This window comes from Hemiscyllium ocellatum, chromosome 14, assembly GCF_020745735.1.
Source record: "Hemiscyllium ocellatum isolate sHemOce1 chromosome 14, sHemOce1.pat.X.cur, whole genome shotgun sequence".
NCBI lineage: Eukaryota > Metazoa > Chordata > Chondrichthyes > Orectolobiformes > Hemiscylliidae > Hemiscyllium > Hemiscyllium ocellatum.
This window is the reverse complement of record NC_083414.1, coordinates 38,052,416-38,077,786: the sequence shown is the minus strand read 5'-3', so window position 1 is coordinate 38,077,786 and position 25,371 is coordinate 38,052,416. Positions and strand designations below refer to the sequence as shown.

The window sequence follows — 25,371 nt, the reverse complement described above, 5'->3', positions numbered from 1 at the left end:
TGATATGATTCTGTTAACTACCGTTCATATCTTTAAAAAGTTAAACACCTGGCAATTAACTGACTGGGTTATTCCACAAGATATCATATCTTTTTTAACGAAAACATACTTTATTGCACATATGTTTTTAAAATGTCAACACTATTAATGAGCACTGAGCTGCTAAAGATGTAAGCTATGAATTTACTTTTACTTTTTACATCCCTGACCCCATCACTGAGAGTTCTCAAACTTGTGAAATTTTGATGGTTCATTAATTTGTTTTCCCACAGTTTTTATATCACAGTTCTCCAGAATTTATTTTGACTTCTCTTAATATTCCAGCAATTTCCCACTGTACAGTATTTTATGGGGGTCCTTCTGTTAGCTTTTGGACTCCCTGCAACTTTCAGTGACTTCAATATCAGAAAAAAAATCCTCATTTCCAATTGACCACTATGATTGGAAACTGCAACCAAGACAAGTACTTCTAGAATTCCAACTGTAATAACATGAATGGTCTTTTAGTGAAATGATGACTGCAGATTTCTTTCTTGCCTTCCAATTAAACACATTTTCTACTCATTTTGTCTTGCTTTGAATATCAGTTCCAACCTGGAAGCTGCACCATGGACAATGAATCTACCATTTACTGTATGTAAGGTGCAGGTGTGGCTTTATTTTTTAACCTCTTAGATGCTACAAGTTACACAAGAACCAAAACTGTTTAGTCGCTGAGCTGTTCCCAAGCACAGCAATTCTTTCTACTAACTATTTTAGCTGCTCTGTCAACGTGGCTACTGGCTTTGCACTAACTGAATCCCAGAGATTAATTAAAAACCGAGAATCTCACAGATCTCCAAGAGAAAGTGGTGCAAAAAGTTGTTCTGCATAGAAACTCAAACAGTCTATTTTTCCTTCAATACAATTATTTAATTCTTCAACCCATATGAATCATTCATATTTCTCATGGAGTTTTAAGGCCTACTTGCTCAGAATTGATAGCTTTTAGCCTCTTGTATAGAAATAATGATTGACTGCCTGGTTCTTTTTGGAGATTCAGAATTCTTCATTCATTAGACCTCCCCATCTGACTTTGTGAAATAAACATAGGGTAGCTTTTAAGTGTAATTAATTGCCAATCTGTCTAAATTACATTCACCTTAGGGTTGTTACCAGTTAAGGAAGTGGCAACAGCATATTTGGAAAATATCAACAGAATTACATAAAATCAATATGATTTTATGAAAGAAAGTTTATGCTTGATAAGTCTATGAGAGTTGTTTTTTGACTCGTAGCATAAAGAAGAGAGAACCAGTGGATATGGTATATTTGAATTTTCAGAAAGCTTTTGATACTGCCACATATAAGAGATTATCTTGCAAAATTAAACCACATGGAATTCTAGGTGTATGCAGAGATTAGAAATAAATTGACCTCCTTTGGAATAAAATACAGTGACTACCGGGGTAGCACAGGGATCAGTGCTTATGCTCCACTGTTTCAAAATATATATCAATCATTTGGTTGAGTTAATCAAATGCAATGTTTGTATTGACAACACAAAGCTAGGTGGAAATTTGAATGGTAAAGAGGAAATGAAGAATTTCAAGATGATTGAGTAGACAAATGCATAGCAGGTATAGTATAATGTGAATAAGTGTGAAGTTATGTCCTTTGGTAGGAAAAATTGAATGATAGAATATTACTTAAATGCCATAGATTGGGAAATGTTGATTTATAAAGGGAACTAGGTGTCCTTGCACACCACTGAAAGAAAGCATACATGTGCAGCAAACTGTCATTATAAGAGGATTTGTGAACTGGAGCAGAGATATTTTATTTGCTGCTGTACAGGGTCTTGGTGAGACCCCATCAGAAGTATTGGTCTCTTTACCTAAGAAACAATATACTTGCCAAAGAGGGAATGCAATGAAGGTTTACCAAACTGATTCCTGGGTTAGCAGGTTTGTGTCAAGTAGGCCTGTAGTTGTTGAAGTTCAGAAGAATAAGAGAGTATCGGTATTCTGACAGGCTGGATGCAGGGATGATGTTTCCCCTGGCCAGGAGGGTTCCAAAACAATGGGTCCCATTCTCAAGCTGTATGGTAGGCTATTTTGGACTGAGATGAGGAGAGATTCCTTTCATCAGAAGACAGTGAGCCTGTGGAATTCTCGACCACAAAATGGTGGGGAGTCCAAGTTATTGAATACGTGTATGAAAGAAGTATAGACATAGAGAGACTAAAGAAATTGAAGTGTTATTTGGAGAAAGCAGATGTATAGAGCTGAATAGAGATACTGCTGTGGTCATAATGAATAATGTAGCAGGCCAAATGGCCTACTCCTGCCCTTATGTTCTATACATTTCTTAGGATTTTCCACTTATCTTACATTCAACAATTTAACCTCCAACTCACAATGTTCGGAAACACACGAATTATGAATGAGATACTCACAACAATAAGAGCACCAAGTTGAACAGATACAGGCATCACTGTGTGCAGTTTTAATCTGGAATTGATTAACCAGAATGTATAGTTTAGATCAGACTGGTGCTGGAAAAGCACAGCAGGTCAGGCAGTATCCAAGGAGCAAGAAAATCGACGTTTCGGGCAAAAGCCCTTCATCAAGCATCTGCAGTCCTCACTTTTGCCTAACCAGAATGTAGAGCCTAGAAGCAGGCCGTTGAACCCACCTAGCATAGGTTAGCCTTTATGCTCCATATAATCATCCTTGCACCTTTCTTCACCTCACCTGATTAGCAAAATCTTCTATTACTTTCTCCTTTTGTGTGTTTATCAATAATCTCCTGAAATGCATTTTCCAGCATGAGGTGGTCTATCTTCATTTGTTTGGGATTTTGTGCAATTATCAATGCTTACTGAAGGTTCAAATACAAGTCAGCTAATAATCTTGCACTGAACGCTTTGGTGTGGAAGGAAACTGTTGAAATCTTAATAGCTCTTTCAAATCTTTCCGGAGCACTTTGTTTTCAGGATTTTTTAGAATGTATCTGAATGATGGAATAGTTATGCATGCAAATACTTATTAATGCACATTAATCTTTGATTCATGATACCAGTTCCTCTAGAAGATAGAGAGATGGAGGCATTTAGGCAATTAATTTTCTTGTGGAAAACTTTGACAGCTTAAGACAGGCCTTTGAGGGATCACAGACATCTTGGAAGGCTTTCGGGCCTGAAGATGTTTTGGAGATAGAAGTAGGCTTTTTTTAAAATGGAAAACAAATGGGAATAGGAACAGAAAGGCTCACTCAGAATGCTGATATTGTGAACAATCTATCTGATCCTGAGATTCAAATTAGATTTAGGTGTAATATCAGTGATAAGAATGTGGAGTTTGTGTTGGTGGTTGAAGGCTTGCTCTCAGGATACACAATAATTAATTGAAAGAAGTTTCCCAATATCAAAAATGGAATCAGTCTGATCACATTATGGTAACATAGGGGAGTTGAAAGGTGATGGAGGAATATAGCAAAAAGCCATCAGCATACATATGCAGCTTGGTCCTGTACCTTCAAGTGATGTTGGTAAGGGACAACAAACAGATGGAGGAAAAGAAATAGTCAGGTGTAAATTGGATGGAACACCAGAGTTAACTTTGCAGAAGCAAAAGTAGAGAGCTGTGAGTGGAAGCAAGTAAGATTCCAAGCCTGATAATTTATCGGTGTCAGCCTTTTCATCTGTTGCTTCAGGTCTCTCGGCAGTATTTAATACATACAATAGATTGAAGTGGATCGAAGGCTCTGGCAGTTGGGTCATAAGGTGATGGTTTCGAGACCAGCTCCACTATTTGAGCATGTAATTTAGGCTGACAGGCCAATCTGGTATTGAGTAAGAACTGCATAGTTGCAGCTGCTACTTTGAGGATAAGATGGTAATCTGATGCACACTCTACTCAGTCAGGTGGACATAAAAGATCCTTTGGCACTGTTCAAAATAAATAAGAGAGATCTTGGTGATGTGCTGACTAATATTTATCCCTCAAAACAACCTTCACTAAATACAAGTTATCTAGTGATTATCACATTGCTGTTTCTCGGAACTTGCTGTATGCAAATTTGCACATGTGTGACTCTACAACAGTAACTACACTTCAAAGCTATTTGATTGGCTGTAAAGCATTTTGGGTTGCTGTGAAGTCACAATGAAGTTGTTTTGTTCTCTCAGTTTGGAGCCTTTTTATTCTGTCTGGGATTTATTTCCCTCTCGTTTATGTCAACTTTCCTTTCAGGTCTATTTTTTCCCCTATTTGGGATGGTATGTTTCTCATTCGCTTTTCAATATTTAGAGTTCCTTAGGAATAGCAACACCGAGTGAAGCAGAGTGGTGGAGAATCAGGTTCATATTTTGTAATGTGCGCAGAAGTAATAATCGGAGGAAGGAGGCCAGCTTCTTACCCCGGAGATGGTTTGTTTATTCATAAGTGTTGTCAGTTTCAGTGCTCTCTCCAGATTTTTCAAAAGCTGTATTGACTGATGATAGATGAGTAAATATGGCCTGTGATTTCATCATACCGCTGTTCAGAGACTTTGAAATTAAGTATGGTCAGGGTCAATAGAATGAACTGAGTAACCATAATTGTGTAGTTTGTCAGAAATATGTTTAGCACAAGCAAAAAGGTTTCTGAAACAATTACTAAAGAATATGAGGCCACTGAAAAATGCTTTTGGACTTGTTTATCACTCTCAAGTCACCCACTCTCTGGAAAGGAATAGCAGCATAATATGGCTAACAGCAGAATGAGACCTCATTTTGTGACACATTCTGGAATTGAAGGGTTAAACATCACACCAGTTACAATGTAAACTTTATTTCATTGCAGAATGTAGCAACAGCCATTAGAATAAAACCAGTGACAAATGTGACCCATAAAACCTCAATATGCCCTGGGAAACGTAACATATATTGGTTGATGAAAGCAGTGCCTCAAGCAGGTAATGAAGTATTTGAATGGCATTTTGCACAGGGCATAGTGAGTTTGCCCTCACAAACTGCAGTGTATGGTAAGGAAAGTGCAGCAGAAAGTCATGATAAATTTGTTTAAATAAGATTGTTGAGATAGCCTCAAGATAGGAAAAGAGGAGAAAGGTTACAGAATAAATAGGAAATGTGTTCTACTTTGAGATTGCAGCTTAGGGTTGATCAAAAGTAACTAGAAAAGGTCTTCAAAAATAGAATGAAGAAGAAATAAACAATGATATTAATGTTATCAATACTATTTAGAATTATGATAACAAGTTAGAAGTATGAATAGTTGTAAATTATTTGAGCTGTTTGCCTTTAAAGTTTGCAGTTTAGGTGGAACAGTATTACTGTAGCTGTGCAGGCCTCTTGACACCTTACTGGTGTCTTTGCAGAAGAACATTTAGGTATTTGTTTCCAGAACATAATACACCTAATAAAGTGACTCAGCAGAACTTCTTTAATCCTTATTTGCTGCTGTAGGTATTCACATGGGTGTCTGATCACCACACATTCTATTTGAGCTGAGATACATCTGTGTGTGAAGTAACCAGTAGGAAAATAAATAAGACAATTAGGGGCATGCAATGCAATGATCCCTATCCTGTGAATTAGAAAAAAGAAGGGAAGTTCAGCGTTTTAAAGTTTTTTTAAAAAGAGGAATTGAAACTTGGCTTGGGATAGTACAACACTGTGAGGAAACTAAATCATGAGCATAAAAATAATTAAGGAGGAGTTATCTACAGCTCCAGTAAATAAGATGAAATTTTAATTACTTCAGGCCCTTAAAAAAAAGTCTGTCTTTTGGAAATATGGACTTGGTCAGGGAAAAGAACATATTATTCTTAAAATAGCAATGTTGAGAACTGTGACAGTGTGTACTGATTCCAATTCAAAGCTGTATTTCTGTTCAATCTCTAAAGAGTGCTTGGATTATTTCTGCAGTTTAAAAATCACTGAATCTATGTTATGAGGGAAAAGGGTCTTTTTTTTCTTATTTACCATCAACTTTAGTAAACTTTAGTGTCATTATTAAAACAAAGACTGCAACATTGTACGATTATATTTTGGTGAAAGATCACTTTTGTACCAAAACTAAGAACAAAAAATTGAGTTATACAGTCAGGTTCCTGTGGGGGATCTGACTTGCCTGGTGCTATGATCAATTGGGCCAACCATAACAATTGATATCAAAAGATCATAATGTAAGAGAATAGGCTTAATTTTGATTAGGAAGGCAGATGTAATGTTGGCATTTCATGCAAGAGGAATGGAATTTAAAAATGGATAAGTTTTATTGCAGATATGCAGGGCATTATTGTGACTACATTTGGAGTACTGGCTATAGTTTTGGTCGCCTTAATTGAAAAAAAAGGATATTCTTGTATTCAAAACTGTTCAGAGAAGGTTCATTCATTTCATTTGTGGGACAATGGATTTATTTTATGAAGGTAAGATTGAACAACTTGTTTCCATACCCATTAGAGTTTATAAGAATGAGGAATGAAACAATGCTCCCTCTTGTTGAAGAGAGTAGAACTAGGGACCACAGTTTTAGAGAAAGAGATTTCCTTTTTTAAGATGGAGATGAGAATTTTTGTTTCTCTCCGAGGATCGTTAGTCTGTGAAAATCAGTTATCCGGAAAGGATTCAAGGCTGGATCATTGAATTTATTTAAGGTTAGATAGGTTTTTGATAGACAAGTGAATCAAGACTTACTGGGGGAGCGAGGTGTGCGGCTAAAGAAATGAAGTTGTGTTCACGCCAGACCAGTCATGATCTTATCAAATAGCGAAGCTGCCATGAAGGGCTGAGTGGCCTACTCTTGATCACAATTCATAAATTCTTATGTTGATTAGGGTTGTATACTTTGAAAAAGCACAGACTATGTGAAATGTAATTAGATATTTCAGAATTGTAGTTTAACTAGTGGTGTTAAGAAAATAACTAGCATTAGGAAAGTGCCTTTCACAACAATCAGACATCTCACAGTGCTATATAGTCAATCAAGTATATTTGAAGTGCAGTCCCTGTTGTATTGTAGAAAGTTTGATGTACAGATATTGGTTAACAAAGTTTGAAATATGTAATTGAGAAAGATATTCTGATTAAACAAGATGTCCAATGCTGAGAAGTATTTCTTACCTTGGAGCCTGTCATCATTCTCATTTGTTATCAATGACCTGATGAATTTAGTTATTGTACAGTCCTTTAAGAAAGGATGCAACAAGTTACTTAATGCAGAGAGCTTGGATATGTGTATCAAAGGCTTAGTTCTGTTTGCTAATTAAATTTGAGCTTTGCTATTTTGCAAACCTTTAACTTTTCCAGGCTGGGATAGCATTCTTTTACACTTCATTTTTTTTGTTACATTGAAGAGAAGTCATTCAGTGACACAGATTGCGCTAATATGGAACTTGCTGCCACATACATAGAGGGGTTGAAGCAGATAGTCATAGAGTCATAGAGATGTACAACACTGAAGCAGACCCTTTGGTCCAATTCATCTATGCTGACCAAATATCTTAAATTAATCTAGTCCCATTTGCCAGCATTTGGCCCATAATCCTCTAAACACTTCATATATCCATTTAGATGCTTTTGAAATGTTGTAATTGTATCAGTTTTCACCATCTCCTCTGACAGCACATTCCAGACATGCACCACCCTCTGTCTGAAAAAGTTGCCCCTTCAATCCCTTTTAAATCGTTCTCCTCTCACCTTAAACCTATGCCATCTAGTTTTGGACTCCCCAACCATATTCACCCTATCTGTGGCCCTCATGATTTTATAAACCTCTATAAGAAGACAAACCTCCGCGCCCCCCCTCCCCCCCCCCAACCGCCTCCCCCACCACCAGCCTTCGATGCTCCAGGAAAAATAGCCTAGTCTATTCAGCCTTTCCCTATAGCTCAAATCCTCCCAACCCTAGCAACATCCAGTAAAACGTGCCTTTCATCACATGGACAAATGGGCTGAGGCGTGGCAAATGGAGTTTACTTTAGATAAATGTGAGGTGCTGCACTTAAGAAAGGTAATTCAGAGCTGGAATTCTACGCACATTGGTAAGGTCCTGAGGACTGTTGCCAAACCAAGCAACCTTGGAGTGCAGGTTCATAGTTCATTGAAAATGGAGTCACAGCTAGACAGGATAATGAAGAAGGCATTTGGTATGCTTGCCTTTATTAGTTCTTACATAGTTGGGAAGTCAATAGCCAGGGTCTTTTCCCCAGGGCAGGATTAACTGGTACGAGAAGTCATAGTTTGAAGATATTAGGAGGAAGGTATAAAGGAGACGTCACAGGTAGGTTTTTTTTCACACAGAGAGTTGTGAATGCATGGAATGTGTCACCAACGGTGGTGGTGGAAGCAGAGTCATTGGGGACATTTAAGTGACTTCTGGACATGCACATGGATAGCAGTGAGTTGAGGGGTGCATAGGTTGTTACTAAAATTTACATTAGGATTAAACCTCAGAACAACATCATGGGCCAAAGGGCCTGTTCTGTGCTGTACTTTTCTGTGTTCTATGTTGTAGCTGTACAGGACATTGATTAGGCCAATTTTGCAATACTGTATTTAATTCTGGTCTGCTTGCTATATGAAAGATCTTTACAAGATAAGAATGACATATTTAAGGAATGACAATGAGGGAGAAGGGAATAAAACCATATGGGGATAGTTCGGAAAGTGTCTAAGTAGAGGAAGCAGTGTAGTTCTTTTACAACAATAAAACAGCTTGAGGTACTTAGAGTTGAAGAAGAGAAGTCAAGAGGTGAGGGCCTGGGCATCTGAAAGCATGGCTGCTAATGGTGGAAAGATTTAAATCAGGGATACAAAAAATTGGAAGTGCAGAGATCTTGGAGATTGTCGAGGAGTGACCATTAAAAGGATAGAGAGGACAAAGCTATCAGTGCTTTGAAAATAAGGATGAGAATTTGAAAATTCAGGCATTGTGGGATGGAAAGGTAACCTAGGTCAATAAGCAAGAGGTAATGGAATTTGGACATGTTCAAGTTTGTGGAAAGTACAGTCAACTTGAAAATCATTGGAATAGTCAAGGACAGAGGTAACAAAGGCATGGATGAGTGCTTCAGCAGCAGGTGAGCTGAGACAAGGGCAGAGGCTGGTAAATATTAGTGCTGCGGATGGGCTTTGCACAAAATAGTCATTTCTTCTTCAATGGCAGGAATTTTATGAAGAGATAATAGCCTGATCCTGTGGCTAGAAGTCATGAAAAGTCCAGCTTCACATCATTTGATTTTACAACACAGTAAGTGGTTTAAGTAGCTGCCAACCAATCAAATAGGCAGCCATTCTTCAGTTTAGGCAGCATCACCAGGGACAGAAGCCACTGCTTGAACTGTAGGTAATCTTGTTATCTATCATGAAGCCAGATTAGAAAGTGAGGGGGTTGGTGTGCTTCACTGGGGCTAGACTGACAGATCCCTAGGGGGGAATTAAATCCAGAGGGCAAAGGGGAACAAATGGACCAGGGCTTTTCAGATACCTTCATTGGGCATTGGCCATCCATACAGGAAATACTCTCCCCACAGCCTGCATCAAGACCATCAGAGTTCAAATGGTGGACTCATAATATGACATGTCACCACCAGCTTCTGGCAAAATACCAGCAGTGACAGGAAGAGGCTCTTAATGGCATCAACTAACCCAACAACAACAAGGCAATTTGCATCTCCACCGGCACTGGACCAATACCAATGGCAGTTGGCAAATAGTGAACATAGTGCTTCATGTCATCCCACCAATTCCTGCCTTGAAGCCTGCTCTAGTAAGGGAGTTGATAGTGGAGGTGGGCGAGAATGTAAATTTCTAGCCACGATTTGTATGTCAGTCTTGTTGTTGCGATCTAGTTCAGAATTGCAGAAATACAATCTGTGAGCCCTCAAAGGTATGTCAGTCTTTGCCAGTGATCTCTCCTTGAACCATCAATTTTGGCAGATCTTCCTCTCCCAATTCTGTAATGGATTTCAACCAAGCATCAATATGTATCATTTAGTATTATAAGGAAATTAAGATGAAGAGAAGGCTTTTCAGGCCATTGAGCCTGCTCCTCCATTTAGTTAGATCAAGGCTGACCTGCTATCTTTCCTGCACTAAATCCAAATCACTTAATGCCATTAGACTGTAGAAATCCGCTGCTTCTGTCTTGAACATGCTCAATGATTGAACTTCCACAGTTCTCTGGGATTGAGAATTCCAAAGATTTACCACTTTCTGAGTGAAGAAATTGCTCCTTATCTCAACCATAAATCCCTTATTCTGAGATTCTGTCCTCTGGCTCAAGACTCACTAGCCAAGGGAAACATCCTGCTTGTAGGAATGTTGTAACTAGTGATGAGATCACCTCTCATTCTTCAAAACTTTATAAAATATAGATACAGTATGCTCAATCTTTTCTCTTAAATCAATAACCCTATTCAGAATTAGTCTGGTGAATTTTCATTACATTCCCTCCATGGCAAGTATAGGCTTCCTTTGATAAGGAGATCAAAACTAAACAATGGTCCAGATGTGGTCTCACCAAGATTCTGTCGAGTTACACCAAAGCATCTTTACATCTGTCCTCAAATCCCTTTGTGATATAGATCAACATGCTATTTGTTTTCCCTATTGGTTATTGCATCTAAATGCTCACTTTTAGTGACTCATGAACAAGGACACCAAGGTCCCTTTGGATGTCAACGCTTCTCAAACTGTCACAACTAAAGACATACTCTTTCTGCTTTTTGTACCAAAGTAGATAATTTACACTTAATACATTCACATTTTATTCCATCTACCTTGTTCTTGTCAATTCATTCAAGATCACTTGAAGCTTTCCTACGCCTGCCTGACAATTTATATTGTTTGGTGTCATCTGCAAATTATGATCCCAGCTAATGTAATACTGAGCCAGTCAGATTCCAGAGTGAAATCTTGCTTGATAGGTCTTAGGATTTATGTTTTCCTTTTGTTTACTGTATTGGGCAGTCATTGAACCTATTCATAAGAGTCTGCCAATGCATCTTTAACAAAAGAAAATTATAGTTAAACAAGCACAAAAGAAAACACAAACTATGTTACATGCTAAGTTAAATGGAGGTTATTTAAGTTTCTAGAACAAGTAATAGGATAGAGAGTATGGAAAAGGTCAAGAATCTAACTTCAAAGCAGCAGAGGGGACAACTATGAGAAGGGAAGCAGTCAATGCATGACTGTGGCTTTTGTACTTAAATGTACACAATGTACGAAACCAGGTAAATATAAGCTTGTAGCGCAGATTGAAGTTGACAGGAATGATGTTGTAGTATTGCAGAGGCATGGCTGCAAGGGGATCAGGGCTGGGAACTAAATCGGAGATGACCTGGATTAAAAGGAGATGACCTAAGTAGGAGATGATTCCTGAAGAAAGGCTGATGTCCAAAACATCGATTCTCCTGCTCCTTGGATGCTGCCTGACCTGCTGCGCTTTTCCAGCAACACATTTTCAGCTCTGGGAACTAAATATCCAAGGATACAATGTCCTACCAAAAGGACAAGCAGCTAGACACAGGGGGTGGTATTGCCTTGCTAGTAAGAAATGAAATGAAATCAATAGCAAGAAATGAAATGCAGCCAGAAGGCATAGAATCAGTGTGGGTAGAATTGAGGAAACCTAAAGGAAAAAGAAACCCTGATGGGAGTCATCATTAGGCCTTCTAGCAAGAGTCAGGATGTGGGAAAGAAAATAAATCAGGGGACAGAAAAGGCTTGTAAGAAAGCTACTATTATAACAATCATGGGCTACTTGGATTTGCAGCTGGACTGGGAAAATCAGTTTGGTCATGGATCTCAAGAAAAGGAAATTGCGAAATGTGTATGAGATGGTTTTGTTTGGAACAGATTGTTGTAGATTCCGCTAGGGAACAGACAGTTCTGGATTTGGTGTAATGAGGCAGACTTGATTAGGGAGCTCAGGGTAAAGGAATCCCAGACTGCATTGACCATTACATGATGGAATTCGCCCTGCAGCTTGAGAGGGAGAAGTTGGAATCAGATGTAATGATATTACAGTTGAGTAAGGGTAACTACAAAGAGATGAGGGAGGAGATGGCCAGAGTTGATTAGAAGGGGATCCTAGCAGGCAAGACCATGGAAAAGCAATTTTTGGGGGCTAACTCAGGAGGCACAGCAGAAATTCACCCAAGGAGGAAGAAATATACTAAGGGGAGAATGCAGCTGACAAGAAAAGTCAGGGACAATGACAAAAGAATGAGCATGCAATATAGTGAAGATTAGTGGGAAGCAGAGGGTTGGGAAGCTTTTAAAAACCAGCAAAATACAATAAGGGGAGAGAAAATGAGATATGAGAGTAAGCTAACTGGCAATATAAAAGAAGACTGATAAAGGTTTCTTTTAAGATATCGCAAAGCTGAGAAGAAAATGAGGCTGGAGAGGTATTAATGGGGAATAAAGAAATAGTGTTGGAACTGAATAGGTACTTTGCAGCAGTTTTCATGATGGTAGAAATCAGCAACATACTAGAACTTGAAAAGAGTTCAGGGGGCAGAGGTGAATGTTGTGGCTATCACTAAGGAGAAGGTGCTAGTGAAGCTGAAAGGTCTAAAGATGGATTAATAAGATGGACTGCTCCCTGTAGATTTGAAGGAGATGGTTGAAGAGATTATAGAGGCATTGGTGATGATCTTTGGGGAATCACTGGAGTCAGGTTGGGTCCCAAAGAACTGGAAAATGAATCATGTCACACCCCTTTTTAAGAAGGAGCAGAGGCTGAAGATAGGAAGCTATGGGCTGTTTAGCCTGATCTCTGTCGTTGGTAAGATTTTAGATTCCATTAGTAATGGTGATATTGCGGAGTGTGTGGAAATAATGGTAAAATAGGGCTGTTCAGCATGGCTTCGTCACAAGGTGGCCTTGCCTTGAAAGATCAGTTAGAATTCTTTGAGGTGATCACCAGCAAGTTAGACGAAGGATAGCAGTGGACATGACCTATTTGGATTTTCAGAAGGCCTTTCACAAGATGTTGCACAGGAAGCTGCTTGATAAGATAAGAGTCCATGGCGTTAGGGTCAAGATACTGGCCTGGATAGAAGATTGACTGACTGACAGAAGACAGACAGTAGTAAAGGGATCTTTTTCAAGTTGGCAGTTGGTGATTAGTGGAATTTCATAGCTCTCCACGTTATACATTAATGATCTGGATGAAGGAACTCGAGGGCAGTGTTGCTAAGCTTACAAATGATACAAAAATAGGTGGAGGGACAGATTGCAGAAGGACTTGGACAGGCAACGAGTGAGCAAAAAAGTGGAAGATGGATTACAATGTGGGGACATGCGAGAATCTGACTTTAGTAGGGAAGAATAGAGGCACAGACTATTTTCTAAAAACGGTAAAACTTTGAAAATCCGAAGCACAAAAAGACTTGGGAGTCCTACTTCAGTATTCTCTTCAGATTAACATACAGATTCAGTTAGCAGCTAGGAAGGCAAATGCAATGTTAGCATTAATTTCAAGTGGTCTAGAATACAAGAACAGAGATATACTGCTGAGGGTATACAAGGCTCTGATTAGACTACAGTTGTCATATAGTGAGCAGTTTTGGACCTTGTTTCAAAGGAAGGATGTGCTGGCATTGGAGGTTTACAGGATGATCCTGAGGATAAAAGGCTAAACTTAAGAAGAGCACTTGAGAACTCTTGGTCTTTAGCTGATGGAGTTCAGAAGGATGATGGGGGATATGATTGAAATTTACAAACTGCTGAGAGGCCTGAATTGAGTGGATATGGCAAAGATGTTTGCACTAATGAAGAGTGAAGGGACAAGCTTTTAGTGCTGAGATGAGGAGGAATTTCTTCAGCCAGGGAGTGGCTAATCTGTGGAACTCATTGCCATAGAGGGCTGAGGAGGCCACGTCATTGAGTGAATTAAGAAAGGGATGGATAGCCTCGTGATTAGTAAGGGATTCAAGAATTATGGGTCGAAGGCATGAGACTGAGGTTAAGAAACATATCAGCCATGATTGAATGGTGGACCAGACTTGATGGTTCAAATGACCTAATTCTGCTCCTACATCTTATGGTATTATGGCTACATGAACATTTTGAAATGGTCAGTGCAAATATCAGAAAGAAATATTCAACATTTTCATTCCCACAAGAACTTACCAGACATTCTAATCGCAATGAAGGGTCTGATCTGTCTCCACACTGAAGCACTTCTTTCAACTGGCATGGCTATAATTGGCTTCCTTTTCTGCAGGGTTCTGTGTATTCACTCAACAGTTTTCTGATGAAGGGCTTTTCCTGCTCCTCGGATTCTGCCTGACCTGCTGTGCTTTTCCAGCACCACTCTAATCTAGACTGGTTTCCAGCATCTGCAGTCCTCACTTTTCTATAGTTGATGTCAATTCCTGTGATTCTGAAACAAGCTGTGAACTCAACACGCTTACTCCTTAGAATTTGTTCCTTAAAAGTCATGTCTTCAACAGCCTTATAATGTGCTTCCTCTTTGACACTTCAACAGCACTCTGCTTCTGGAGTTTTTCTCTCATTGAGTTCTAAGCCACATGGGACTTACTTCCAGCCAGACTATTTGGAGTCAGTTAATAACAGTATCTTTGCCAGATGCACACATGCCAGAGAGAGCACTGTATAAACAGTGTAATTGGAGTCCTTCATCATTATAGTCAAGTTGCCCTGTGCCCTGAAAAACCTGACTGCTGCTCCCGCGTCCGATTGTGCGCTTCTGTGAAATTGGTAATTTCTAACACCACGGGGTCAATTAATACCTGGGGCTAAGCAAGTACCTGGTCTCTGGTCATCCTCTGAGATGACGACGGCATTTCTTCCTTGGTCAGCTGCAGAAACATGGCAGTGATTTGCTCATCAGAATGTGCTCCCCACCTAATCTAATTGAAGTACCCACCAATATATCAGTTTCAGAGCTGACGGAGAGTGCAGGAGGCAGTCAGGCCTGTGCATCCTCTGAAGGATCTATGGTTCCTTCCTTCGAAGTGGAGGACAAGGATGAGACATCTTGCGGGTCCACTCTCTTGATGATAGTTACTGTGCAGACTCCACTGGTGCCTGCAGGAGACAAAAGTGCTAAAGGGACTGAAGTTCAGGCATGTTAAGAGTGCTTTCACAGTGGCAGTAATAGGATTGTAGTACAGCAATGGACAATGATCCTTACTTGGTTGCAGACATGAAGGTTTCAGCGTCGCCACAGAAGCCATTGTGGTTCTCAGGGGAAGGATCCTCTCCTCATTGATCCTTGTCTTGGCTTCTTACAGGCAATTTTCTTCTGTAAATGGACAAGGGAAGAGACTAGAGTGAGCTAAAAATGGCTGGCACAGCTGTTCATGCTGGTGCAAGTGGGGTAAAGGGAGTGAAGTATACGAATGAGTGGTAGGCAACACAGAGGCCATATAGGGTTTATGGTTTCAGGGGTTTGGGAGAGTGATAATGAGTGAGGGAAAATGCTACGTGAAACAGTGAGAGTGGTAGACAATGAGTCTAGATGGGAGACGAGTGCTTTTGCAAATAGTGGGAGGTAGCAGAGAGTTTATCCTATATGGGTAAGTGCCAACTAGTGTGAAAGGTCTTTCACATTTTGTTTGGCATTCCTCTGGACCATGGAAGGAACACTGGCTAGTGTGGCCACCTACCTTGCACCAATCTGGCAGGGTCTGCTTTTCTGGCCTCCTCGACCAGTTCTGAGGTCCTCCTCTGTAACATTCCATCCAACAGAATCTCCAGGTCCCTATTAGCAAATTGGACTGCCACTGCCTCAGTCCAGCATCCCAGGGTTAATTTTTCAGATGAAGGAAGTGTGCAAGGTAGCTCTGGACTGATGCTTCATGAACTGGTGCCTAATTGTGTTTTTAATAAGTCATCGGGATCAGGAATAGAACAGCTCCATCTCTGGCATGAGGGAAAGTAGGATGAGGGGGAAGCATGGTGCAAAGGTAAGAGGTGAATTTTGGACAATAGTGTGAGAAATCTCACTGGGGCTAATGCAGAGAAACCAAAGTTGACATTTAGTTGATTTCTGGTAAAATTTGGCTCTGTGTTCCAACATTTGTTTCTAATGTACTTCCCTAAGCATGTGTCACAATTATTCCTGGAATGCACTCCCATTGGCCAATTAGCCAAACTCCCATTATTCTCAAACTCTTACAAGAATTAAGGACTTCTCCTCAATTTCACATATTATCTTTTATATAAAAGAAATCTCTGTTCAATGCATCTCACTATGAAATCCTCTCCCATTGTACTGCAACGAAGACAAAACTTAACATTCGCTGTCTTTTCATACTCTGCTGTTCTCTTACATTTCACAGACATGACCAAGGTTTATTATTAAATGATATTGCATTTGAAAAGCCTCAAGGACAAAATATGAAACTATTGTACTATTTACAACTACTTATTCATAACTGCTGGATTACAATGAGCACCTTACTGGGTTTAGTATCCCCAGTCATTGTAAAGGTAACTAATCCTCGATATAGTCAACAAAATAACAATCATATAATATAACAGCATTGCCAGGGTTTAATACAACATTAATATTAAAATTGTACAAATATGCTTTTAAGTTAAATATTTAACCCTGATATTTAATTACCTAAAGATCCAAAAGTTTCTGTCCTGGTACGTTGGTCCTGGAAATCTTCTTACTTCTCGCAGATCAGCCTTAAAACATCTCAGAAAATTCCTGACTTCTTTTTTTCACCTTAAATATTTGAAATGCCACAACTGAACATCATGTTTTGGACCTATTAGCAAATAACACCAGTGTTTCTTCTAAATTCAGTCCTTGGATTTGGGTGTCTCTGGCTGGGACAGCATTGATTGCTCATCCCTAGTTGCCCTGAAGAAGGTGGTAGGGAACTTAAACGACTCCAGTCTGCATGCTGTAGGTTAACATGCAGTGCCTTTGGGGAAGGAATTCCAGAAGTTTGACCTAGTGGCAGTGAAGGAATGGTGATGTACTTCCAAAATATCAGGGCAGTGAGTGACTTGGAGGGGAATGTGCAGGTGATGGTATTCCCATGTATCTGCTGTTCTTGTCCTGCTGCCTAAGGAGCTTTCATGTAATTTTGCAAAGAAAAGTCATCATTTTGTTCATGATTTTTAGATGAAATTTTAAGACTTTGTCCAGCATGTTCCACATATTTGATGAAAGCATATACTGCATTCTCAAGAAGGTATGTACTGCTGCTGAGTGTCGGTGTTGGAGTGAGTGAATGTTCATGGATCTGGTGCTAGCTGAGCAGGCTGCTTTGTGAAGTAACTCCACAGAGGCCAGTACCCCATCACCATGTCACCATTTGTTTATACATGAACAGTCCTCGACTGTACTCCTGCCTCATACAGAATCAGGCATCTGAGTGTCGGTATCTCTGACACTCATCCTTTTTATATGTCAACCAAGGCTCTCTGATTGCACCAGACTAACAGCCCTAATCAGGGAGCTCATATGCAATGATGTCCAGTTGCTTGACTTTGTTTCAATCATTACACTTTGTCCTGGATAGTGTCAAGCTTCTTGAATGTTGTCGGAGTTGGAGTCATCTAGGCAAGTGAGGAGTATCCCATCACACTCCTGACTTGTGCCTTATAGGTGGTGCACAGGCTTTGGGAGTCGAGAGGTGAGTTACTTGCTGCAGTATTCCTAGCTGTTGACCTGCCCTTGTGGCCAATGTGTTCATATGTCTAGCCTAGTTCAGTTTTGATCAGTGGTAACTCTCAGGGTATTGATAGTTGGGGATTCAGTAGTGGTAAGGTCGTTGAATGTCAAGGGTTGATGGTTGGATCATCTTTTATTGGAGATGATTATTACCTTGTATTTCTATGGTGCAAATGTTACCATCACTGTTCAACCCAAGGCTGGATATTGTCCAGATTTTGCTGCATTTGAACACAGACTGCTTCAGTATCTGAGGACTTTTGGATGGTATTAAGCATTGTTAATGAACATCCCCACAGCTGACCTTATGATGGAGCGAAGGTCAATGATGAAGCAACTGAAGATGGTTGGGCTTCAGACACTACCCTGAGGAACTCCTGCAGAGATGTCCTGGACCTGAGATGACTGATTTCCAACAACCACAACCATCTTCCTAGGTGCCAATCTGATTTTAACCAGTATTTTAACCAGCAGTCACTATCACCTGAAGTTTGGAATTCAGCTCTTTTGTCCATGTTTGAATGAAGACTGTATTAAGGTAGGAGTTGAGTGGCCATGGTAGAACTCAAACTTGGTATCACTGAGCAGGTTGTTGCTGAGCAGGTACTTTCTGATAGCACTATTAATGACCCCTCCTATCACTTTAATGATAATTGACAGTAGACGTGTGTTGGGTTTGGTAGGTAACAGGCCAGATTGGATTTGTCCTTTTCATGCACATCACATACTTGGGGGCAATCTTCCGCATTGTTGGGTAGATGCCAGTGTTGTCGCTAAGGGTGTGGTAGCTTTTAGAGCATGCATTTTCAGTATCATTGCCAGAATATTTCAGGGCCCACTGCCTTTGCAATAGCCAGCACTTCTAACTGTTTCTTGATATGACATACAGTAAAGAAAATTGGCTAAAGACTGCCCAAAATAGATTTCTCCAGAGTTCTCCACCATTGTTGTCAATCATTTTAAAGGAAGAGACACACTAATGAATTAGGTACCAAATTAAATTGTGCAATATAGCTGTTTCACCTTTTATTTCATGGACAGTCACATGAAGTTACTGTAAGTTTTGCTATAGAATAACAATGCATGTTGTTAGCCTTGTCATTGTTTTTTGGCTTCAAATTTGAGGCATTACAGAATTTAATGAAGGACTTTTATAAGGCAATGCATAGCCTGTTTTTTAAATGCTACATTAAAGTTTTGTTGACTTCATCTGGAAATGGTAGTGGTGCACATTGTAGACCAACAAAACCTAAATATTATTAAATAACATTCCAAGTATTTATACATCCTGTACAAAACTCCTGCGAATTAGCTATTATATTTCTGTTGAGATCATATTACAAAGTAACATTTTTAATTAGACCCATGATTACACTCATCCTTATTAGAAACCTCTGCAGCATAAATATATGTATATTCATTGAGCATAATTTAACTAATCTTAATCACCATTCGAAAAAGATTCATTTCAATTTGAAGTAACACTTGAATACCTTTTGACCATTCCACTCATTTATATTTGTAATTACTTTATCAATGTATGACTTCACTGTAACCATAGCTTTAGATTCAGTCTTAAGTCATAATGTGCATTATTTTTAGGTTGAAGATAAACCTAAGCTGGTATTTGAAAACAATCAAATGGCTGGAATGAATGTAATCAGTTTTAATATACTTTCTGTCCCTCCTGAAGATCTGTTTTGGAACATTATATGTAATCTGTGATTTTATTGTTAAAATACAGTATTAAGCAAATTTCATTCTTACATAATGTTAAATCTCATATTCGGCAAACAACAAGGTAAATTCTTTTTCTCCAGGACTCAACACCAGGTTATTGAACCAAGGGCCTTCCTGGCACACTTCTGCGTGAAGTCGAAAGGTTGCAAATTAAACAAGCTGATTCTATTAACCTCTGCCTTAACAATAACAACAGCTGGAGTCTGCAATTGGTGCATTCTCCAAGGCAGTACCTGTATCAATCAGCATTCACTTGCCAAGCAGCAGACTCCTCTCATACAGTATAAGTGTCCTGATGAGTATAATCTGAAAAATTTCAGAAGGATGCGTCTCTTTTCAGAAAATAATATTAGTTTTGTTAATGATTATTCTTCCTGATATTCTTCACCTCGAGATGTTTTGGTTTCCCTCCCTTAACAAAGTTTCTGGTATCTTTCACACTGTTTCAATTGTCAAAGTTGAATCACTCTATCTCCCTCTTTGTAAATAGGAATTGTATTTATTGCCTTCAGATTTTTTGACATTGAAGCTCACTTCATATGGACTGTATGCAGGTCATTATTAGTTATTCCTTTTTGCTACAATATTTTGTGATTTCTGGTTACTGCAGTTATCACAGCATCCCTAGTTACCAGTTTGTATTTTCTCAATATGTTGTAGCTTGCGTTTAATTGGTGACCCTGCTTTGTCTGCAGCTATGTTTTCCAATATCCTGTTTATTTGTGTTTTCTTGCTTATAAATACCATTTCTAATTCCTATTATGTTGCCAATGTTCTGTATGTTGCTATACAGCCAATTTTATCACTCTTATCTTTCATTAGCCTTGTATTATTCTCAACAGTTAATAGTAATATAATTTATAATCATATTGTTCTGTTCAGCATTTATCATCTTTATCTCTCTTCATCTTCTGGCCTTTCTTCCTCATCTCTTTTTATTATATTTCAGATAATTTATTTTTTGATAACTTATTTTTGATTACTTTGACTCAGGGAAGTGTTGGAAGATTATTATGATTGATATTTGACTGACACCCCCCCCCTTGTTCCATGACCAAGGCTGTTGGTATGTTTGGGCAGTAGCAGATGTGGATCTACTGAGTTCATGGCCTTGTCCTCAAATATAAATTTGAAAATATTATAGGGTATTATAAAGCAGATGGGGCTGGGGGGTGAAACTGAGGATGGGCTTTGCATTGAGGCTTGTGGACATGCAACCTTCACCTTCACACCCCTCTCCCCCCCTCCCCCCACCCCAAATAAAAAGCAGATAATTGCAAAAGACAGTTCAATAGGTCTTAATAGCGAACATCACAGTTGCCTTGTAGGAGTTTCTGAACTTAACAAACAGCTAGTCTTTATTCCAAGACTACAAAGGCTTCAATTGATCATTTTCATATATCCACAGACCAGTAATAAAGTTTCAAAAGCTGCTTTTCTTAACTATGGAAATCTCTCTCACATGATGGTCCCATCAGGAACACTGTACAAATGCAGAATTAGCTTGCACTGCTGACCTCTATGACTTTTTCCCAGGCATTAAGAGCCAGTTTCTGGTGAGACTCTACGCAATCTAAAAATGGCCCAAGGACTGCAACAAACTTAAAACAAAGCCAAGGCAGTTAAAGAATTCACAAGGACATAGTAAATAAATCTCTGGTGGCCCAGTAAACAGCCTTGAGGCTATTTTGTGTATTCAGTTGATGTTAATTTTATGAGACATCTATCTTGTTGCAGTTGCTTTTGATTGTGCTATTTTCTCATGCTACCAGTTATCAAAATATTCTCCTTAAGAATGTTGATGATATTTTTTTGGGAAAAAAATGGTCTGTGTACAATTTTGATCCTGAAAGAGTAGAATTGACAGCTATAGAGATAAGTGTTAACCCAGCTTGTTTCAGCAATCCTGTCATGGCAAACAACTGTGCATGTTAATTTACTTTCTTTCACACTGTTGAAGCTGGCAAATCAAATAAACTTCCCGATCAAGTTGTCAATATTCACTGTTTGTAAGGAGAAGCATGAAATGAATCAACAGGAATAAATGTGCAAACACTAAAGTAATTGGAAATGAAATATATGTTCATTGTTATTCATGCACTCGTTTATTGTAATAGGGAAAGCAGGCAGGCTTGGCTTTCTTTAACAGCTGGGGCTTCATTAACAGGCTGCTTTCTGACATCCAGACCAAAATGACTGAGATGTTGGGCGGAAGTGGATACTCAATCATTAAAAGTAAGCAGAAAGGTGCAACTGACTTGGACGCAAGGTTAAGGCCAGGAAAGTGCTCTGGGAGAGGAATCCAGGTGGTGAGAAAAGGATAAAGCCTGGAAACATGGTAGGTCCAGAGTTGGTTTGTGGCATACTGCTTCTGCTCCTTTTGGCCCATAGTGAAGCTAAACAATTTTTGAGAAAAACCCATTTACTGGGCTTTGTCTGCTTACTACAGCCAGTGGACTTTGTGTGGCAAGGTGCCTAATGTTATTGTTCCACCGAAAATAAAAAATATAACTTTGATTTCAAAAGTGGACGGCCGGATATCTCAGTGGTTAGCACTTCTGCCTCACAGCACCAGGGACCTGAATTTGATTCCAATATTAGGTAAATGTCTATGTGGAGTAAGCACATTCTCCCCGTGTCTGCGTGGTTTCCTCTGGGTGCTCTGGTTTCCTCCCACAGTCCAAAGATGTGCAGGTTAAGCGGACTGGCATTGCTAAATTGCACACCGTGTCTAGGGATGTGCAGGCAAGGTAAGGTAGCCATGGAAAATGTAGGGATTACAAGGATAGGGTAAGAGGTAAATCTGGATGGAACGCTCTTCAGAGGGTTGGTGTAGACTCGATAGGCCAAATTGCCTGCTTCCACTCTGTCGGGATTCTTTGATCTTATATAATCTTGCTTAATCAACCTCATTGGTATTTTTGAGGGGGGGAACAAAGAGAATTGACAATGGAAATGTAGTACATGTAATCTATTTGGATTTGATAAGGTGCCAAATAATTGACTAATTAATAAGAGAGATTGAGGATAACTATCAGAATGAATTGTTACCTGGTTTTAAGGTAAAAAGTGGAGATTAGGAATAAGAGATAGTTATTCAGAGTGGTAGAAAGCAGGAACTAGTGTTGCACAAGGATCAGTATTGGGACCACTGCTGTTCACAATTTACAATTTAGACTTTGAAATTACAAACACAATTCCTAAATTCTAAATTCCTCCTGATAGGGGAGGATAGTCAATACTGAGGAGGTTTGTGCCAAACTGGAGACATTATTAAATTTGCAAAATGGACAATCATTTAGCAAATATTTTTCAATGCAGAAACAATGGTAGATTTCTATGGAAAGAATGGAAAATTTCTTGTTATTACTAAGTTCAAGTCTGGATGGGAAAAGGAATAAAGGGACCTCAAAATGCAAGTCTGTAAATCATGCAGCAAGGCCACAAAATTGTGAACCAAAAACTAGGTTTCAGTTTCAGAAGAAAATAATTGAAAAAAAGGGAAATATGGCAATCCTCTACTGAACCTTGATTAGACTACAAGTGTAATTCAAAATAGAATATTATGGAAAGGATGGAGAGGGCACTGGTGAGTGTACAGTGGAGGCTTATGAGGCTGATACCAGAAATGTATGGGCATGCAATTGGGAAAGGATCAATAACTGTGTCTCATTACTCTTGAAATAGGAAAGCTTAAGGATAACCTAATAGACATCTTTAAAATAATGAGGTTTTCGGAGAGTTCATAAAGAGAGAATGCTACCTCTTTTAGGGAAGACTGTAACTAGAGGTTATCAATACATCACCAAGAAATTGAATAGGAAATTTGCTGATAAAGTGGCGAGAATCAATAATTCTTATGAGGCTATACATTAAGATGAAGAAGAAGAGAAATTAGGGTGAATAATTATAGATTTAGAATATTATTTAAATGGGGGAAAACTGCAGAAAGCTACAGTGCAAAGGGACTTGCAAGTATGTGTGTACGAAACACAGAAAGCTGACACAGGAGTGCAACACGTGACCAGGAATACAAATTGGCATGTGGCCCTTCTTTTAAGGGGTTTGGGTAGAAGATAGGGGAAGTCTTACTGCAACTGTATAAGATGCTGGTGAGGCTACTTCTCAAGTACTGTGAGCAGTTTTGGTCCCCTTATTTAAGGAAAGATATTGTTTCATCGCAGGCAGTATCTTTGAAACTCCTTGCCACAGAGAGCTGCGGGACAAAAGTCCTTCAGTGTATTTAAAACCGAGATTGATAGATGTTTGATCAGCACAGTAATCGAGAGCAATAGGGAAAGTGCAAGAAAGTGGAGGGATCAGCCATGATCCTTTTGAATGAGGGATCACATTCAAGTGGTCAAGCAGCCTACTCCTGTTTCTATATCTTATGGTCTTATGAAGAAGCACAGGAGGGGCGGCTTCCAAACACTGGAATGGACTGTTTGGGAAAGCTCTGTTTTTGTGAATGATATCTAATGTAAAATTGCATTTGGAATCATAATGGGGTCTGAGTGGTGTGGGTTAAGGCTTGTTTTGTGGCAGTATAGGATTAAAAATCTGGCAAAGCTGATCTCTATCCTGAGCGCATTATTCTCCATCTTTTATGTTTGCTGCAAGCGGCATGGTACATTTCTCACCAGGCAGCATCAGATTTCCATTGCTTGTTAAACGCATTGTTGACAGTCCAAATCCTCATTAATATTCAGTTTCCTGTCTTACCAAACACATTCATTTGATTTATTATTGTCACGTATACCTAGATACAGTGAAAAGATTTGTTTTGCATGCAGTACAGACAGATCTTACCAAACACAGATCATAGAGTGATGGAACAGAGTGAGGAATAAAAAGTTGCAAAAAATGTGCACAAGAAGCAAGATCAACATTAGATTTGAAATTTGAGAGGTCCATTCAGAGGTCTAATATAAGCTATTCTTAAACCTATTGGTGTGTGTTTAAGCTTTTATATCATCTGCCTGATGGAAGAGGTTGGAAGAGGTTATAAACGGTGGGAGGGGTATCTGATGTTGGCTGCCTTTCTGAAGCAGCAAGAAGTATAGATGGAGTCAGTGATGGAAGGTTATCTTGCATGATGTATTGGGCTGTGTTCACAACATTGAACAAGCTAGAGATCAAGAAATCTTCATTTACTCTAGGAATGGCATGTGGTTGGATGGCTCTGGAATCGGACATGGTGGATACATATGGGAGGGGTAGATAGTTAAAGAGGCAGGTTTGTTAAGATACAATGAGAAAAATCGCTAGGTGTCTCAGCAGAAACACCTCCAAAAATCTCAATGCAATTCTGACAACTTAATTACTGCCTACCTGCTTATTTAAAGCGGGCCCCACAGACTTGGAGCAGGTTTCCATCTCACTTATACTTTTAAAATTTCAGTCTGCCAGAACAGAAAAGCAGTGGACAAGTAGCATGTTCCATTTTAGCTACCTTCACTACTATCATCACCTGCACCCAGCCTGGTTTCCATTCAGTTGGAGATGAGCAACTTGAAACATAACCACTGCCTTGAAACTGGACTACTTGTGAAGGGAAAGCAGAATTAATATTCTGAGTCCTGTGACCCTCCTTCCACTCAGAAGAAGGGTCACTGAACTTGAAAAATTAACTCTGCTTTCTCTCCACAGATTCTGCAGGACCTGCTGAGCTCCTCCAGCAATTTCTGGTGTAGTTTCAAATTTCCAACATCTACAGTTCTTTGTTTTATTGCTTGCAAAGGGTATTGATCGCTGTCAATTGAAACATCTTTTCATCTATTATATTCTTTGGTGATGTGTGGAGGACAGACATCCTGTGGCTGCAGCTTGTGTACAACAGTTGGAAGCTGCTTTGAACAGACCACTGGAAGGCAGTTCACATTTTTAGAATGATTGATATACCTTTCTGCTTATTATAAAGGAGTAACATTACCTACCTATGTTGCCAGAGGTAAGTTGTAACGATTAC

General features: G+C 39.3%; 1 protein-coding gene across 7 annotated transcripts in view; it reads left to right on the top strand.

The window, feature by feature from the left end:
• The window catches only part of fhit (fragile histidine triad diadenosine triphosphatase), a 1,150,076-nt gene that overhangs the window by 896,380 nt on the left and 228,325 nt on the right, over window positions 1-25,371 (top strand). The window lies entirely within an intron of this gene.